Below are 20479 nucleotides of genomic sequence, written 5' to 3'. Positions count from 1 at the left end.
CATAGCATATATTTGTCCCAAACTATAAATGCTAAACCCAAAGTAATACATAGGCTAGAACCTTGAACAGTAAACCTTAGAGCATGTTAGTACCAGGAGTTCCAGCAGCAGAAACGAAGAAAACTTTTTAAAGCTCCACTCACAAGATAGTTTATCCTGCTACAATTTAGGCGTAGGCTGATCTTATTGCTTTCCTAACATCTCAGATCAAACAGCAACAGTCTTAAGTCCTTAAGATAAGAAATGCAAATATTTGCCAATTTACTGACTTCAAACAATGGCTTTATCTGTGGGAGGTTCTTACTTACTATTAAGTAAGATTTCTATACTCTTATTACTTACTATTACTTACGTTTCTATCTTGTGAAAATTCTCTGAATTTTTCAGAAAATCTCAGTGCTGCTGTATGACTAAAATGTGACAGTGTATGATTAAAATAAGACCATCCATATCATTGTTGCTACCACTGTTATATAATTGCAACAAATCTTATACAAAGTATGTCGTGTAAAGTATCAATGGAAAAGTTATGATTTGTTGAGTATGATTATCCTGTTTATATGCCTGTATCATCTTTGTATCTAAAGTTATAAATATGACTTTTCATCTAGATTTCAAATCTGATTTGTTTGTATCCATTTAGCTATTTCATGAATGAACGAAGCCAGTTGATGGCCCAACAAAGGATACTTAGTTTTCACAATGGGCCATAAAATGAGTTTATTCCTGCCTGGTGAGCCTTCCTGTTGATGCTTTAGCCAGTTAATAAGTAATGGCTGCTCCTAAGACTCAACAAAGCATGCAAGGACTTGTGACTTGCTCATGTGACCCTGGACTTCATCTTGTTTTTCTGAATTTCCACAAGCTGAAACAAAAGCATCCGCCCTCATGGGAGAAAGTATATAAGGCAGCTTCACCATCTCCATTTTGTCTTCATTTTCTGCTTCATTTCTCTGGACTGGATTTCTAACAAAGAAGCTCTAAACAAGGACTGATGACCCCCATGCAGTCTGGGTAATTTCCAGAGACTTCAGCATATTAAGAACTTTACTACTCATTTATCTCTACTTTGAATTGAAATTGACTTATAAACTTTTATTCTCATCTATATGTATATGATCTTTTAACCAATACTCTCTCTCTTTTCAATAAATATTAGTCTAATTAATAAGCATTGGCTTTAAGCGTGTATTTGGGTAAGATCTGAAATACTCATTGACTTGATTGGTAATGTGTCCAATCCTTTGGGACTGGTAGAACATTTTTACATATGATGGATAAAGACTATCCATAGTCCCCATCATATTTGTTTGGGTGGAGGTCAAAAGGTTGGAGAACTTTAAGGGAACTGTATTTTTGTCTTCTGAATAACCCATGAGGTGATCAGAAGCTGTTTGTTGCTGGCTTGGTATATCTTATGGAAGGAAAAACCACCAGTATTTAGGAATCTGCCTGCCCCATTCTTAGCTTAAACAAGGCAAAACTGTAATTTCAGCATGGCTCTGCTGGAGGCCATGGTCAGACTCAGACATACATTATTGTTATCTAACTGTTATTGTAGCTTCTCTCTTCAGCTTCTTTCATTGTTTCTGAAAATCACTCCTAGCTCAATAGCTGTTAAAAACAAACCAATAAAAAAGCCTACAAACGTTAAATAACAATTACAATAGTTAGGGTGTTGAGCGTAGGCAGTGTTGTATATTTAGGGGTGAAATAAAAGAAGATGCTTCTATTGCGTTTTCTGGATACTTAAGATTAAAATGTGGAATTACATCTGACCCACTCTCAGTCTGTTTGGGGCCAGCTTTGAAGCAACCCCCATTCTGTGTTTTAGGTCAGATGCAGAAAGTTAGAGTAAATCATTGCATGTTCACTCTCTTTTTCGCTCATAGAATCTGAACATTTGTTCTCTCTATTTGTTTTAGTTAAATATGAAATAGTAATCTGCACTGAGAAGTGCAGGTTATTTTTCTCATAGGAAAAATATTCAAAACTTGAGTACATAAAGCAAATGAGCTCACTCTGGTGCTAGTTTTAAGTTTAACTTGATTCCCTCTTGTATAGCACTGAATTTTTTTAATGAGTAATCTCAATTACTTTCTGCAAGTGATATAGAAGAGCAATAGGAAATAATTTGAACACCAGTGAACAATCTTAACATCAGGCTCTCTCATTTATATTTAGATTCATCTACTTCTGATGAACATGATCCAGATCAGTAAAACTGTGGATCTCTAGCATGCATGGCTAAGAAAATAAAATGGATTATGTTCAAGTTGCTTGTGAAATGCATGCTATGAAGCTTGCTGTAAACACATAGTGATAGAGCTATGCAGAAGGTGGAAATTATTTTTTGTAAAGAATTTTAAAATTTGTTTTTATTCGGATTCAGAATAAAACCTGGAAACATCAAAATTCTCCATTTAAAAAAAATTCTGGAAAAAAATTTAGATTGACTGAAATATTTCATTCTAATGTTTTGTTTTTTTATTTTATATTGTAATATATATATATTTTAAATTCTAAACCCAAGTAATTTCAAAACACAACCCCCTCTTTTTTCCCTCCAAAACAAAATTTTGGAAAAATTGAAATAGCAATTTCTGACAGACTGTGCTTCCGTTGAGGTTTTTTCAAAGAGTTCTACTCAATAGGAAACTTTTTCATATAATGGGTTAAACGTAGAGGGCCTGACCCAAGAGAGCTCATGAGGATTGGCTACAGCAGTAGCCCTGGCAACCATTCATGGGAATTGTGTGGGTTAATCACTCTGCTTTGGATGTAGACTAGTGACCTGATCCTACACTACTGAGGTCAATGGAAGTTTTACTGCTGATCTCACAGGGAGCCTGATGGAGCCCTAGCTGAGGAGTGGTTTTGGTAGACATTGGGTATGGTCAGAATGGTCTGGTTTCTATTTTGTTGAAGCAGCTGAACAATTGGAGGATTAATAGTAGTAGTATGGTCAGAAAAGAGGCTGTTTGACCAAAATCAATATTTTCCTGCTGTTTTTCATTTTGGTTGAAATTTTTTTAAATATAGAAGGAAAAGCAAAGAAAAGAGGGGGAAAAGTTAGAACAAAATGACTGGTATTTATTTCTTGTGGGGGGGAAATCCTGGAAAATGACACTTTTCCACCAGCCCTAATAGTGATACTGCCACAGAGCCTCAGTTTTTTGCTGCCCAACTTCAGACATTATAAAGAGGCCTGATTTTAGAGGTCAGAGTGATCAACCTTTTATGAAAATCAGGCCCCTTTAATGTGTCTCAGGCTAGGCACCAAAAATCACTAGTCGCTTTTCAAAATCCTGGCCGGAGACTATTTTCTGCAAAGATTAATGTACAAATAAGATCCAAATGTGCCACTAATTAGTCTGAGAAACTTTCATTTCATATAACAGTGATAGAAAAGATACTGGGTGTAGCACAAGAAACATAAATTCCAGAAGTTAAGACACTTCTAAGTTGTGCAGAGCTATGAGTATCTCAAGGGGAGTAGTTCTTTCATTATAGGAAGCTACCATCTCCACTTGGTGAACACACCATGAACTTTAAATTGGCCACTGGTCTGTTGAATTAATGCCTCTGTGCAGTAGTATATGAAGCAAGGACAAAACAGGACACTTTAAAAATCATATAGCATTTCAACCTGCCAGACTAAGATTTTCGGGAGTGTTACTGAAGGTTTTACAAAAAATAAAAGTACATAGAAGTTTCTGAGCATGAAAAGACATACTGATTGAATACAGCTGGCTACAATGAACATAAGAGCAGTACAAAACATGAACTAAAATTGAATCCAGAAAACCATTAAAAATCATTTTTCACCCATTGGTGATAAGCAAGACATTTTGCAATTTCACCTAGAATCTTTCACTCTTTCCATAAAAATGAAATGCAGTATTGAAAAGCAAAAACCAACCACCCTTTTCATGCCTTTGCTAGCATAAATCAAAATGACTGAGCCTGAAGATCAAAGAGAGGGACACCAGTTCTGAAATGTCTCCACTCATAACGATGTAGGATGTATGTCGTAAGTACAAGTTTGAAAAGTGTGGGTCTGGGGAGTGTCACAGTACCATCAGTGTGGCCTTAAGATTTTTTTATTTGGGGGTTTGACATTCTGATTTGGCTGCATTTAGAAACAGCATGATTTTTTTTTTTTAAAAAAAAGCATAAGATCCATTAAACTAAAAAAGTACAGTCAGATGTTTCAGTGAGTGTTTTAGAGGGTGTGGGATAACAATCTCATTGGCCACATCGAGCATGAAAGATGTGCTCAGTCCAGCAAATTTGGTCATGATTACAAAAAGGTGAAGGAGGCTGATAATGGAACTTGGTTGTTTTACCCAGGGAAGCCCAGCTGTGACATCCTACTGGAAAAACAGTAAAACCCCACTCCTTGGGCATAGGCCTAGTAACTTTCTAAGCCCTTGTTTAAGAAGTAATGATACTATTGTTTTGTTCTCATCCTTTGAGAATTTGAAAGTGATTTGAAGGAGATGGGGGGAGCTTATTTCCCCCTCCCACTGCTGCAGCTGTTGTTTATCTTTACTGATTGTAAATCACTAGTTGTGTATTCATAATATCCTCCCCTTTTTTGTTTATATTGGAGGGCAGATTTTTCAGCAGAGCTAAGAATACGGTTTTCCTGCTGCATCCTATTTTCTCTGTTAAATCATTAGCATTATCAACTTTAATCTGCATTTCTGTGCTTTAAGTAGGTTTCCCCTCTCTGTCTGTAATTGTCTCCTAAAGAAGGTAGTAAGTCAAGGAGAGAGAAATTTTTCTATAGTTTTTCTATCCGTTGACCTTGCCATAACAATAAAGGGGATAAGTGATGCAAGAAGTAGGGATTTTCTTTCCCACAACCCCATCCCTCAGTCTCTATAAACCATTAATGCTTTTGAGGGAGTCCAATTAACTGATCAGAGACCTACCGCTAAACAAACTGAACCAGGGGTTATTTCAAAAGCAGCTAGTCAGTCCCTGCAATTTACATTTCATTTGTTTGATTCAAAGATGTATCTGGCATCATCAAAGATATTAGATCTGGAGCAAAGTACCTTAACTATTGGGGTGGGGGATGTGAAAGATCAAGGAGAAAAGATTAATGGTGCACAGGTGCATAACTGAGAGCACTAAATCTCTAGCAAGGGTTAAAACATAATGTTTTAGACATCGCAAAACTGCGATGGAAAACTTTATCAAATCTATCAGTATAAAAATATAAAGTATCTCAATCTTTGGAAGGGGAGAAGTTATTTGAAAGAATACCCTGTTTTGCAAGTTAACCTTATCAAATTTGACCTACTATTAAATATTCTAAAGATATTCACTATTACTTTCAAATCTCCTTCATTTCAATCTTAGTCCAATTCAGCTGTCTCAACTGGACTGATTATACCCCCTACTCCAGCAAAGCAGTTAAGTTTATGCATGTGCTTAAGTGTTTTTTTTCTGAATTGAGAGGTCACAGAGACTATAGTATCACAGTGAGACTGGAAACTTATAATGATGACAAGTAGGAGAAATCTGAATTGTATATTATCTAAAATATCTTTATTTGTTTTCTGTATATTAAAGAACCTTAAAGTCACAGAAGAAAAAGCCTGAGGTGTCACTGACTTTTCAACTTCTGTGTCATGCTGGCAAAACTGAGACATATATAAAAGATTACACTTTAGTGATGCCCAGACTTCTCACGTGTGCAGCATTTCACTGTACTGCTGATTTGGGAAATGTTCAACATATACACTGCTCTGGGAAATAGCCTGAGCAACACCAGTCAGGTGGAAGTAGTAGGGGAAGGAAGAATCTGTGGCATGCCTGTATGGGAGTGTGTGGTCAAGTTACCAAGCACATGCCACACACAACACAGGGAGAAGCTGTGAGCATCCTGTTTCTGTTGCCACCATCTCAAGCTTGACAAAAGCCTGGAGATGTGGTCATGCTCCATAGTTCTTTAAAAGGTTGCCAGTGAGGTGGCAAACAATCATCAAGGGAGAAGAAGACGGAAGGAAAGTAGGGTGGAGCCAATAAGAGGAGCAATCAGGGAGAAAAGAAGGTGGGTCTAATGGGGGAAACTAACAGAACATAAGAGGCAAGCAGAGAGTACACGGCAAACAAAATGGGAAAGAAAATAAGGAGGGGAAGCAAAAATGGAGTGGGGAAACAAGGGAGGGAAAAGTTTTGGACCCAGGTCACTCATTTTGATTGTTCAAGGCATACCTTGACAAGCTGGGAGCTTGATGGTACAGTGATACCAAAGCCTTTCTGTTAATGTATTGAGGACAATGAATGAATGAAGTGATGTTTGCAGTGCTGTAGCCATGTTGGTCCCAAGATATTAGCACAAGGTGGGTAAGGTAATATCTTTTATTGGACCAACTTCTGTTGGTGAAAGAGACAAGCTTAAAGACATGTGTAAGCTTGAAAGCTTGTCACTTTCACCAATAGAAGTTCGTCCAATCACCTTACCCACCTTGTATATCTAAATGAAACACTGTAAGTTCCGGGGGTGTCTTGATATTTCTTTGTGGACTGCCTATGAAGAGTCAGAATATTTGATGGTAAACATATGTCCTGAATGTCTGTTATTTCCTATGTATGCCAAAATTCAATGCAACTTCTCATGGAAAATATTGACTTATCGTTGGAATTCTTTTAATTTATGGCAAATGAAAATCAACTTTTTTTGGAAATCAAAACATGTTTTGGTTTTCAGCCACCAAAAATGTTTGTTTTTGCATGTATAGTATTCCATCCAAAAATCATTTTTTCAAAAACCGAATTTTTCCTCAGGAAAAACACTTTGGTGGAAAATTTTTAGTCAGTCTTAGTGACTTTTGAACTTGTCTTTGAATTGCTAATGGTTTGCATTTTATTCCTTTTTGTCCGGGGTGTTTTTCTAGACTGCAGACTAAATAGCTTGAAAATCTTGAATTTTTTTTACAACAGCATCCTTTAGTACAGTTACATGACTGTAATTTTATTTTATGTAAAGTCAGAATAAAAATTAATTGTAAGGGGGGGAAGATGAGAAGGATCCAGAGATACAAGGTGATCATCACTGATAACAACAATAGCTCTTTTGATAAGGGCCACATACTATATTTGATACCAACATCCAACTTCTGTTAATGTTAAGGGCACTGTATGGCACTTATATAGGAGATTTGGGATTTTTTTTTTTTCTGGCACAGTCGATCAGGATTCTTCAGTAAATAAGGGTTGAACACTTATAAGTTTCAACAATAAACAAAGCGGAAGCAGACAGAAGAAAAACTTTCTTTTAAAGAGAGAAATATATTTTTAAAGTATCCTATTTCTGATCACTCTTGGGTTAAATCCCTTATACAGAGCAGCAATGTATAACTGATTTCATCCTTTAGAAAGTATCATCCTTTTGGGAAAATCCAAACAAAGTAAGATTAACTGAGGGAAAAGGAGAAATTCTATTTCACTGATTAAAATTTATGTCTCTAGCCTTAGACAGTGGCTTGATGCTTTTCTGATTTACAGCCTCTCTTTTACACTGCTATTAGCTTTAACTGCTTTGAGAAAATTTAAATACAGGTCTGCAGTATAGATTCATAGATTCTAAGGTCAAAAGAAACCACTGTGATCATCTATTCTGATCACTTGTGTAACACTTCCCCAAAATAATTCCTAGAGCATCTTTTAGAAAAACATCTAATCTTGAGTTAAAGAATGTCAGTGATGGAGAATCCACCACAACCCTTGGTAAGTTGTTCCAATGGTTAATTACTCTCACTGTTAAAAGTTACACAGATGTGATGATCACAATGTTCAAGAACACATGTGAGTAGGCTTTTACTTACAAATTTAGCTTTAACGAGATTATACTTGTTAACTTCCTTACATTTACATTCCTTTCCCCCCAATCAGGTAGGGATGCAGTTGTATGACATGGTTAAATAGCATATACTGTATCTGATTACAATGACAACTGGAAAGTGGAAACTCACACGTCTTTGTAAATGATGCTTCTGCTGTGCAAGCTTGCTGGGAAATTGGGAGCTTAATCCAGATATGCATATTGCAAGGTTCATGCAGCAGATTGAAAAGCAGAGATGATAAAATGATAGTATTTAATAAGAGTTAAATCTTCCACCCCAATCACTGATCATTTAGAGATGAAAAGGAACAAAATATACAAGGGAAAAGTTAAAATGATCATCTAATCTTTTACAAAATTCGTCACCAGATAGTTTCTGCTGTTGAAGATACAATTACAATGAGCAGTAGGATAGGTCTCTACCTCTATCAGTCTTCATGCATAATAAATAAGCTGCTGATCCATAATTAATGCAAATGATGAAACTGAAAAACAGGAACCTTGTCTTGCTCAAAAGATTAATACCAATTGCTTCAATCATGTAAGACCTTGTGTTTTATAGTCAAAGAGTATCTCAGACTAACTTCCTGTGTTCCAAACTGTCTGTCCATAGGAATCTTCATACTGTGCTCAGTCCATAGGTAATCTTATTTAGATTTTTTGAAAGGTTGCCTGCTTTAGGTTTTGACAGTCTGCCAGCAGAACACTACATATAGCTTTACTGAGTTAACTGATGAGCAAGATTCTATAATACATGTTAATCAATGCATCCTTACTCCTGGCTCGAAGAGTATTTATATGATGTTGAATATTTTAATTAATTCAAAGCAGAAGTCAGGAAGAAGTATTAAATATTGTGAATAAGGTTAGGTTCACTGCTGTATGTATTCCTCCTATACCCATATAGCAATGAGTTAGCATCTTATTACGAATTTGTTTAATCTATGTAAAGATCCTCTACCTTTTCAGGCCAGTTGTACCAATGGTCAGTAACTCAGCTGTACCAGTCAGTCCCATTCCGTTGCATAAACCCTAACTTGCAAAAGTGCAATGTGGTGCTGCCAAAGTTACACTGAGGACATGGAGGTGAATTGGTGGTAGGACGCATCAGAGCTCTGCACTCAGCAGAGAACTTGATTGGTAAGGTACAAATAAGGGGACTTAACAGAGTACCTGTGTTGTGATTACCATAGCACACTAGACTGAAATCTTCATGACAATTCTGTATTTAAGCCTTTAAGTAGGCTTAGTGTTAGGGAAAGAGAGTCTAGAGTAGCAGGCACAAAAGCCTAACTGGTACTGGTATGAATGTTAGTATTTGGGAACAATATTTTATAGCTTATCTGTGAGCATGGGAATTTTCTTAGTGAAATGTTGCATGAAGAGTCAAAAAGAAAATCCTTATAAATAATGCATGTGGTTTGTAATGAGAACAGGGGCTTTTTTCACTAAAGGTCTAGATTTTAAAGTAGTATTCCAGAGAAATTCAGTTAATAATACATTTCATCCAAGTTTAAATGTGTTAGTAGTGAGAAATGTGTACTTGAAGCAAAGAAATAAAGAAGCAAAACTATTAATTCAATATCACAGTAAAATCCAGCAAAGAAAAAAAAATAGATTAATAAAACTACAATATGAGAGGAAAGTATTTTAAAATTTAACTCTGATGCGAAGCAATAAAACAAAGTCAGCAAATACAAAGCCCATTTCAGGTGGGTGGAGAAGTAAGCTAATGGTTATATTTCTCTTCCATGGCCAGTGAAACTGCATAGAGTAGGAAGTTGGTAGTAAAAGTCATTTTTCCCTTTCTGCTCTCATGTAGTTCTTCACATCTTATGGCTAAGAAATTCTGTTCCTCTCTGGATCTTCCTCTCTGCAAATCTATTCAGTACTTCAGTCTTCCCTGGCTTCATGCTCCTGGCTTCCAAGTTCCAGGCTTTGCCCTCTTTCCCCTTTCCCTCCTCCAGCCTGGCCTTTGGCTCCCCTGTTGTTCCCTTGGCCTGGATTTCAGCCCAGGCCCTCCCTTATGCACTAGCTGAGCCCCTCCATATCTCTGTATATTTTTGGCTTTTTTTTTAAATAATAGTGCACATTTTTTCCATATGGCTTTAATTAATGGACTCCTTCCTTGCTTTTGCTTCAGTAAGACTTAACTGGAGAATTCCACAAACTGTTTTTAGAAGCTACTTAAAAAGAAATGTGCTATCTTCTATAGCTCTCTTTTCACTTCTGCTGCATTTAGTTTAAACATACCTATCCAGATTTACTGTGGCTGGTACAAAGAAGAGGACATTTATACATCTCTGGGCCTCTGAGGCTTGCTATAATCTCTAGGGAAATTCACACAAGGGCAGAGAGACATAGTGGTTAATATACACCAGCTGAGGGTGTGGCTCACAGTATTCTCATTGCTACCCCTTTCGGAGCTTTAACTCATGGCCAAGACTCCATAGGAGCTCTGGCAGTGAGGACTGTGGTGGGAATGAGCTGAATTGGTGCATAGCCAGAGTAACCTGACTACACCTCCTTTCTGACAACACCACCTATTTTTTGGTCTTTATTATCTCTCTAAGGCCCTGTATTTAGAAAAGGAGGTCACCACCATGTGTTTCTGAAACCTTTCGTCCATGCTCAGCATACTATCTGTCACTAAGGGCCCTGTGTCCTTGTTTAAGCTGACAGAAGTCAACATAAGGCAGGAGTAAATCTGGTCCATTTAGTTGTTTTACTCGGGGAAGGAAGTGGGAGGGACGAGGGAGGATTTTCTGAGTGTATGCTCCTGTTTGTGAGGGCAGGCATTTGAGCTGTCTGCCATTACCTGTTAGAGCATTAGACATAGTGATAATATATGTCCCAATCTAAGCCAGGAGCCTGGGCTACCTCTTAAAAATGGTTCTCTTCAGAACCAACTGTGAAGAGGTATAAAGGGAATGGAGACAGGCATGGAATAAAACACGTCAGTGTGGGAACAAAAGCTGTCAGGGCTGATTTTTAAAGATATTTAGGTACCAAAAGATGTAGATAGCACCTTCTGGGATTTTCAAAAGCACTGAGGTACCCAGGTCCCACAGATGAGATCATTCCTCTCTAGATTGCAATCAGTCTGTGCTCTGTGGTAGGGGAATAGTCAGGCTGTGCATAAGGGAGAAGTCTATTTGAGATACTTAGTATGATTACTTAGAGGAAGGCCTGACTTTTGGTGTGGAAGACGGGGTCAAGAATTGCCAGGTGACTTTATAGGAGGAAGGGGTTAGGCATTCTCTTATGCTGTGGTATTGGGATTGTTTGCGCTTGTTTTCCATGCCAATGTGTGTTTTTTAAACTTGTGGTAGTGTATGGAGAGATGATGAAGATGGACTTCCCATCTTCAGAGAGAAGTGATGTCTAGTTTGGCTAAACCTCCCTGAACCCATATAAGACCTAAAGCGGGACCCAGTTCAAGAATTTGTCCAAGTTCTTGTAAATTTTGGCTGCAGTCCAGGTTTTTTAAGTGTTTTGAAGACAATGATGTATATTGTGAGCATCTTTATATGGCCTTCTGGAGCTGGATGTGCTGTGAATAGATAAGCTAATTGTCGGCACATTGAAGTCATAAACTTATTGTTCTACACATGACATTGCATGGGTGGTGGTTCCAAAATGATGAAAAGTAAGGGGGAAAGGTTCACAGCTAGGTAAGTGGTGAGGTTTTTTCTATCATACCACTGCAAAAAAGTGCAGAGTGCAATAGTAAAACTGCAAATGAAGAAACAAATCTCAGAATCACACAGAAAAGCACTGGAAGTAGTCTGACAGGTAGTCCATACAACAAAAGAGAAATCCACTCTTTTCCAGCCTTTGAAATAACATTGACTTCTTTCTGAGGAAGCAGTTACTGAGTTTCTTAATGGAGCTTTTTTCCTGATAGAGCTTCCTCCCAGCAAGGTTCCAAGACCCATCTTATAACCCAGCCCCTGTGGGTTGTGTATCCTAGAGTATTTTAACTCAAATAATTAATTGCCAACTACTGAGACTGTAAGACACTTGGGGGTAGGGACTGTCTTTTTGTTCTATGTTTGTACGCAGATTAGCACACTGGGGTCCAAGCCCATGACTGGGGCTTGTAGGTGCTATGATAGTACAAATAATAAAAATAAACTAAAGTTAGCTAACAGATTTGTATATGCTAGTCTCTACGCTCCACAAATGTGTTTATCCTAGGGTTCAGCTGTGTGGGGCAAAGAGAAAGATACACCACACTTCTCTGTCCTGGAATAAGCATTTGTGCAATGTCCAGAGTAGCATATACAAAGATATTGCCAGTTAACTCAAATTAGCCAATCAATTACAATTGGAGTCAACAACAAACAACACAGAAGAGATTCCACAGGGAATCAGTTCCGAATGGGTAGAGACAAAGCCTTCCTTTACCGCAGGTGACTAATAAGTAACAATTTAGGAAAATTCAAAATGTATTCATATACAAATATCTCAAAATGACTGACATTGATATGATGCATAAAAATGTAAAAAGATTAAAATGCTGTCCCCCATGGCCTTCCTGAGCTCAATCCTAGGCCTCCAAAGATTGTCTACGTTGCAAATATAGCATAATGCATCCTGAAATGAGCACCTCACATTGTTCTCAAGCAAATACTCCATCCAACTGCAGGAGTGACACTGAAAAGGTGCAAAGAAAGCCTGTTTTGTTCTCCTAAAATGAAGCATTTTAAAGATTGTTTGGAGAGGATTTACAGATGCAAAATCAATTCAGGACATAACCTGACACACTACACTATTTGAAATCTTCTAACTAGGTTCTCCAGTTTTCACTAGGAAGAAAAAAGGGGAATCTAAACATAAGGCTACATGGGCCCACTGCTTTCTTAGTTTTGGACTTCCAGAGAAAAGGAATTTTATTGAAGGACAAGATGAAAGTAAGGAAGAAACAGAACAGAAGATAATGTGTAACGAACAACAACAAGAAAGGGAAAAACAGTGATTCAGTATTGATTTGAACAGCAAATTAAATAACTTTCCATTTATCAACACAGTGGGCCTGATTCTCATACATACTGAAGCCGTGTTACATCACTCCAGCAGTGCAAAGGGATCATAAAATGAATGGAAATATAATTTGCTTCTGTTTTAAGGATCCTTTACATCACTAGAGCAGTGTAAAATGCCGTTATGTATATAAGAATCATGCCCAATATACAATTAAGAGATAGAAAAAGATACAAAGTAAATTGTGATCTGCCTTAAAAATGTTTCTATAGCCTTAAATAACTAATTACTGTTATCTTCACATTTTTAGTACTCCCTAGGTAGTCAGTATAGTAAAGGATATGTGTGAGAGATCTTCAAGAGCAGAGATAACAATAATTAATAACCTAAACACAAGAGTTTAATGGCACCCACTGTATACATTATATACAATCACACATACCATATCTTTGTATATACAAATAGAGTCCTAAAAATATGTGATACAGATATTTTACCATAATATCTAGGCACATATTATAATACCTTTTCAATAAACTGTTGAAAGAGCATTAAACTTGCAAGGTGAAGTGTGCACAAACCAAGAAATGTCAAAGCCAATTTGCCCACCCAACCATAACACTGCCGAGGATGGATTAAGACTCCCAAAACTTGGACTCAAGAATCTATGGGAAAGTCCCATTGCCAGAAGCTCTAGGCTCTAGCACAGGAACTTGGGAGCTGGGTACAACCTTAAGAGGAAGGGTGCCAGAGCTCATTCGTTTCCTGGCTCCCTCCCTGTCTCATAACTTCTTCCCTTATCTGACTCTGCTCCTGCCTGCTGTCCGCCAGGCACTGGCAGCTGTACTGTGAGGCTGAGTGCTGTCTAGAAATTCCCAGCATAAAGAAGAGGGGAAAGCTATCTTCCCTTCTCATTTCTTGCCCACTTAAGTGGAACATTACATTCACTTTTTCTGACCAGGCATGGTCCAGAAGAGGAGGGTCTATGCATGGTGCAGTCCATGGCAATGCCCCTGTCTCTCACTAGACCCCAGTAAGTCCTCTCCTTTTTTTTGTTACCGTGGAGCTCTGAGGAAGGAGAGATTGTATCAGACATGGGAAATACACATGTCAAACACATTTGTGGACAAGGCCCCACAGCCCTTTGCTATTCTGTTGGGAGCTTTATTTGATTAGGGGCCTGTTGATTGGATTGGATCTGGATTCCATTTGTTCTTTATCCACAGAAACCTCTTCCGTCTTGCACATGCACAGTACTGTACAGTCTTTCATTACATGAGCAATACAATTTTAATCTATATATGCATAAGATATAGAGTATAAATATGTATGAATACATGGAAATATATGTGTTATATACCACCCGTACACCTCTATGCTGAATCATCTGTTTAAAGGAATCCCATTTTTCCAATACTATTTTGTTTGACCTCTGGTAAGCAACTGATTTTTTTTTTCTGGATTCTTTGGGATGGTCCCCTAGATCCAGTTTACTTGTTAATAAAATCATTAATGCAACATTTAAAATGAACCTGTACCATCACTCATTTACTGCCGATAGCCAGAGTTGGGATCTTTATATTGGTGCTGAAATAGCATTCAGTGACTTGCAAAAAGCATATGAGATTAATCCATTTGTCTAAAAATATGTTTAAGTGTTACAAGCTTCAGACAATACCCTGGAAATAAATGTCCTCCTTATAGAAGAGGAAATAATGAATCTAAATGTCAAACCTGGCAACTGACAAAGTGTGTTTAAACAAGAATCTAATATCTGTGATACAAACATGGCTAGACAAGGTTTCTGTCCTAACAAAGGTTAATATTGATTTTTTTTTTTATAAAGGAGACATTCATTCAATCTGGAACTGCTAACATGAAGAGATTCCAGAAAATCCCTATTTAATGACAATAGAACAAGGGAATAAGAACACTGTTTAATTCTGATGTTTAACAAATTATAACCTCCAGGACACATCCAAAATATGAATAAATTTTACCTCAGAGAACCTTCAACACAGAACAGTAGAAGAAAGGGTAGATAGTTCTACCTTGTTCTTTCAGAAAACATGCTAAGAAACTATCTGATGTGGATAATCACAGCAAATGGATGTTCACATGTCAATGTTTACTGAATTTGGACTTGAGAGTACAAAGCTTGCAGGCAGCCCAAAGCAGTAGCTTTAATGTTAACTGAGGAAAACTGAGATGAAAGACAAAACATCTGATTTGATGGCAGACAGGGTTAGAAGCATTAATGAAGACCACTATAGGAGTTTATAGGCTGAAAGTATAAAGTCATCAAAGGGAGTTAAAACTGTTACTCAAGAGACAAATAAAGTCCCTAAATTGTTTGTTGTGCTTAAGACAGGTTAAAGCTTTGGAAGAAAAGATCAATATGAGAAGCAAACAACCAGGAAAGGAGTCAATGGGGCGGTAAGGGAACATAAGTAGAAAATTAGTGACAGAGTAGGGTGATATAGCAGAAATCTGGAATTTCCCTTAATCTACACTTAAGCTTTGGAAATGTTTTTTTGTTTGTTTTTGGGGAGTGGTAGGTGGAAATCAGGATTTCTTTTTATTGAGAGTGGTAAAGGTGTATTATACTTTCCAGCCATTAATGTAGAGGCACATGGCTTAATGAGCACACAAAGTAGAGAATTAGACTTGGCAGAGGCATTGTCTAATAACTTGGCTATAAGGTCTTTCCGTTAGTTAAAGAATAATAAAGGGAGGAGTAATTTCTTGGAATTTTTAATTGCTACATTATCTGTTAAATGTTGTTAACATTAATCCCATTAAAAGAAAGGAGAGAATAGAAGTTGATAAAGTACAGGTAGAAACTGAAGCGAAACAGTCAAATGAAAAAGAGTTCCATTTAATTACATTATGTGAAGGCAGACCACTAAATATTGAAAACTTTTTATGAGTTTGCATTCAAATACTAGAAGTCTAAATAATATGATAGGTGAAAGTTAGTGCCTGGTATTAACTGAAAATATTGATATAATAGGCATTATAGAAACTTGGTGGAATGATGATAATCAATGGGACATGGTAATATCAGGATACAAAATATAGAGAAATGACAGAGTAGGTCATCCTGGTGGGGGTTGCACTAGAGAGGAAAGAAAGCATAGAGTAAAATATAATAAAATTCTTAAATGAATCAAACTGTACCATAAAACCTCTATGGAGAGAAATTCCATGATTGAATGATAAGAGTATAGCAGTGGGAATATACTACTGACCACATGACCAGGATAGTTATGGTGACTGTGAAATGCTCAGAGATTACAGAGGCTACAACAATAGAAAAGTCAATAATAATGGGGGAGTTCAACTATCCCAGTGTTGACTTGGTACATTTCAGGAGGGGATGCAAAGACTAAATTTCTAGACACCGTTAGTGACCACTTCTTGGACCAGCTAGTGCTGGAACCCACAACAGGAGAGGCAACTCTCAATTTAGTTGAAAGTGGAGCACAGGATCTGGTCCAAGAGGTGAATATAGGTAAACTGCTAAGTAACAGCTACTGCAATGTAATTAAATGTAATGTCCTTATGTGTATGATTGAGAGGGACTACCAAAGAACTCCACCACAGTTGCATTTGCCTTCAAGAAGAGGAACTACAGAAAAATGAAAAAGTTTGTTAAACATAAATTAAAAGGAATAGTCACGAGAGTGAAATGCCTACAAGCTGCATGGAAACTTTAAAAAAACCCACCATAATAGAGGCTCAAATTAAATGTATATGTCTCACAGAGGTTCTGCGCATCCAGTGGGGGTTGCCACTGTTTGCTCAGTTTGAGGTTGCTACACCCCATTCCACAGTCATCTAAATTCAAGATACAAACAAATGGCCTCCTGGCCAGGGCATACAAAAGCAGTCTGGGGGCTCCAGCCATCTGAGTGGGATGGAGCAAATAAGTAGACTATCAAGGATCCCCATTGGTGATGCCTAATGGCAAATGCTTGAGGGTGGGAATTCGGGCCCAACCTACTCCTCCAGCTTCTGACCAGGCCCTATTGCATCTCTAAGATCCCCATTAAGGGTTCAAAGTATTGGCTCCCAACACGTTCCCTGGGTCACTTCCTATCCTTAAGCCCACCTTGAACATCTCTTTGGTCAGCAGTGGCTCGGTGTCCCTATCGGTCTCTGTGGTGGGCTGGTTCTCCACAGTAGAGTCAGAGTCCACATCCTTGGCGGTCTGGAGAGTTGGCAGTTCTTCTGCCGGAGTCCGCAACACACATCTTTCCTTCTTGTGAGCCAGTACAGACTGAGCCGACCAGTTGCCTGTCATCTGCTCTCTCCACAGGGAGCATCTGAAGCAGGGGCAAGGGGATGTGGCCTCCTCTGCCAAAAGTGATTGGTTAACCCACCTTTGCCCAGTGCAGGGTGTGTATGCTCACAATATTCCCAATTTTTAAAAAAATTAGTAAGATGGCCAAAAAATGCCAGCCTGGCTAAACAATAGAGTAAAAGAGGTGGTTAGAAGCAAAAAAGATATCCTTTAAAACTTGGAAGTCAAATCCTACTGAGGAAAATAGAAAGAAGCATAAACTCTGGCAAGCCAAGTGTAAAGTGTACAATTAGGCAGGCCAAAAAAGAATGTGAAGAGAAACTATGAAAAGATTCAACTTAACAGTGCATTGTTTAAAGTATATGAGAAGCAGGAAACCTGCAAAACAATCATTTGGGCCACTGTAAGAATGAGTTGCTAAAGGAGCACTCAATGAAGACAAAGTCATGGTGGAGAAACTACATAAATTCTTTGCATCGATCTTCACTGCAGAGAATGTGAGGGAGATTCCCACACCTGAGTCATTCTTTTTAGGTGACCAATCTTAGGCTACATCTTCACTGATGGCGGCAAATTCACCACCGTCATATCAATTTCTCTGGATCAAGTGAGCAGTCAGTGAAGACCCGCTCAGTCGATCCAGAAATTGACATATTAAGACCACCTTCTCAAGTGGCGCAGTGCAGTGAAGACGGTGCGCAGAACAGAAGCAGAAAAGTTGACAGGAGTTATGCAAGTTTTTTGCGTAGCTTGCGTAACTCCAGTTGACTGCCGCCAAATCTCTGAGGTAAGTGTAGACAAGCCCTTAGGAACTGTCCTGGATTGAGGTGTCAGTAGAGGAGGTTTTAGAACAAATTGATAATCCAAACAGTAATAGGTCACCAGGACCAGATGAAGAAAATCAGAAATGAAACTGCAGAACTATTAACTGTTATATATAACCTATCACTTAAATTAGCTTCTGTACCAGATGACTAGAGGATAGCTAATGTGATGGCAGTTTTAAAAAAAGCTCCAGAAGTGATCCTGGCAATTACAGGCTGATAAGTCTAACTGCAGTACCAGGCAAATCGGTTGAAACTATAGGGAAGAGTAGAATTATCAAACACAGAGATTAACATGATTTGTTGGGGGAAAATTGAACACAGCTTAATCAAGGGAAATCATGTCTCACCAATTTATTAGAATTTTTTGAAGGGGTCAACAAACATGTGGACAAGAGTGATCCAGTGAAGATAGTGTACTTGGACTTTCAGAAAGCCTTTGTCAAGGTTCCTCCCCAAAGGCTTTTAAGCATAGTAAACACTCATGGATTAAAAGGGAAGGTCCTCTCATAGATCAGTACCTGCTTAAAAGACAGGAAATGGTAAATTTTCAAAATGGAGAGAGGTAAATATTGGGGTCCCCAAGGGATCTGTACCTGGACCAGTGCTGTTCAATATATTCATAAATAGTCTGGAAAAAGTGGTAAACAGTGAGGTGGCAGAATTTGCAGATGATACAGAATTATTCAAGAGAGTTAAGTCCAAAGCAGATTGAAGTGTTACAAAGGGATCTCACAAAACTGTGTGACTAGGTAACAGAATGATGATAAATGCAAAGTAATGCAAACTGGAAAAAATCATTCCAACTATACACACTAAATGATGGGGTCTAAATTATCTGTTACCACTTAAGAAAGAAGTGGAGTCATTGTAGACAGTTCTTTGAAAACATACAGTCGATGTACAGCAACACTCAGAAAAGTTAAGTGTTAGGAACCATCAGGAAAGGGATAGATAATAAAATGGGAAATATCATGGTGCTACTACACTAGAACGTCAGAGTTACAAACACCTCGGGAATGGAGGTTGTTTGTAACTACAAAATGTTTGTAACTCTGAACAAAATGTTATGGTTGTTCTTTCAAACGTTTATTTAATATAGCTATGAAACTTTACTATGCAGAAGAAAAATTATGCTTTCCATTTAGTTTTGTATTAGTTTACATTTAACACAGTTCTCTACTGTATTTCTTTCTCTCTTTTTTTTGTTTTTTGTTTTGTTTTGTCTTTGAGGCTGCCTGAATGCATATTTCCGATTCCAAATGAAGTGTGTGGTTGACCGGTCAGTTTGTAACTCTAATGTTTATAACGCTGAGGTTCTATTGTATATAAATCCATGGTACACTCACAATTGGAATACCGCATGCAGTTTTGATTACCCCATCACAAAAAAGCTACATTAGAAATGGAAAAAGTACAAAGAATGGCAACAAAAACTAATGGATATGGAATAGCTTCCATGTGAGGAGAGATAAAAAAAGACAGGGATAGGTCATTTTAGAAAAGAGATGACTGATGGGGGATATGATAGTCTATAAATCATGAATAGTATCGAGAAAGTGAAGAAGGAAGTGTCATTTATTTCATAGAACAAGAACTGGGGTTACCCAATGAAATTAATAGGCAGCAGGTTTAAACCAAACAAAAGGAAGTACTTCTTCACACAATGCAGAGTCAACTTGTGGAACTCATTGCCAGAGGATGTTGTGAAGGCCAAAAGTATAATTGGATTAAAAAAAGAATTAGAGAAGTTCATGAAGAGATAGCTAATAGCTATTAGTCAAGATGGACTGGGATGCAACCACATTTTTTGGGTGTCCCTAACCCTTTGACTGCCTTTGGGTGTCCCTAACCCTTTGACTGGGAATGGATAACAGGGAGTGACTCACTCAATAATTGCCCTATTCTGTTCATTCCCTCTAGAGCATCTGCTATTGTCCACTGTTGGAAGATAGGATACTGAGCTAGATGGACCATTGATCACATCCGGAATGATCATTCCTATGTTCTTATTTTAAACTGCCATACAGGCTTCTGAAAATGCTTTTAAAGAGGTGGACACATTTTTATCATAATTAACAAATGGAGAAGCTAAGCCATAGGGTAGCTTGCCCAGATGGCTAAACAGTTTGCCCAGGGTTGCACAGCGAGCCATTTTCAGAGATGAGGCTAGAACTCAATCTTGTTATTTCCAATCCCTGCTCTAAACATTAACCTAAACTATCTCCTTTAAGTAAAAATGATCAGATATCACAGAGAAGAACACCACCGGTTAATGGGGTAAAGTAAACTCCAGGAGGAGGGGAGAGAAAAAAGTCTAACTGAAGATTTTTAAAATAAAAACAGTATATTACTCTACTACTAAAAAATCAGGAAAGGGTTTGAAGATCATAGCCTACATAAGTATAGAAGTATTAATATTGGACTAGTGAGACCATATTTAGAATATTGTGTGCAATTCCGCTACAAGGGGAGCACAATAGAGATGGAACAGACAGCTAT

General features: G+C 37.8%; 1 long non-coding RNA gene across 1 annotated transcript in view; it reads left to right on the top strand.

The window, feature by feature from the left end:
* Nucleotides 1-900: 900 nt before the first annotated feature.
* The window catches only part of LOC137141187 (uncharacterized), a 64568-nt gene continuing 44989 nt past the window's right edge, over nucleotides 901-20479 (top strand). Inside the window, exon 1 of the long non-coding RNA XR_010916563.1 lies at nucleotides 901-1014. This is a non-coding gene — a long non-coding RNA (uncharacterized lncRNA). The remainder of the gene's footprint in view (nucleotides 1015-20479) is intronic.

This window comes from Emydura macquarii, unplaced genomic scaffold (assembly GCF_026122565.2).
Source record: "Emydura macquarii macquarii isolate MOO-44397 ecotype Brisbane River unplaced genomic scaffold, CSIRO-AGI_Emac_v2 contig_3019, whole genome shotgun sequence".
NCBI lineage: Eukaryota > Metazoa > Chordata > Testudines > Chelidae > Emydura > Emydura macquarii.
This window is presented reverse-complemented; position numbering and strand designations above follow the sequence as displayed.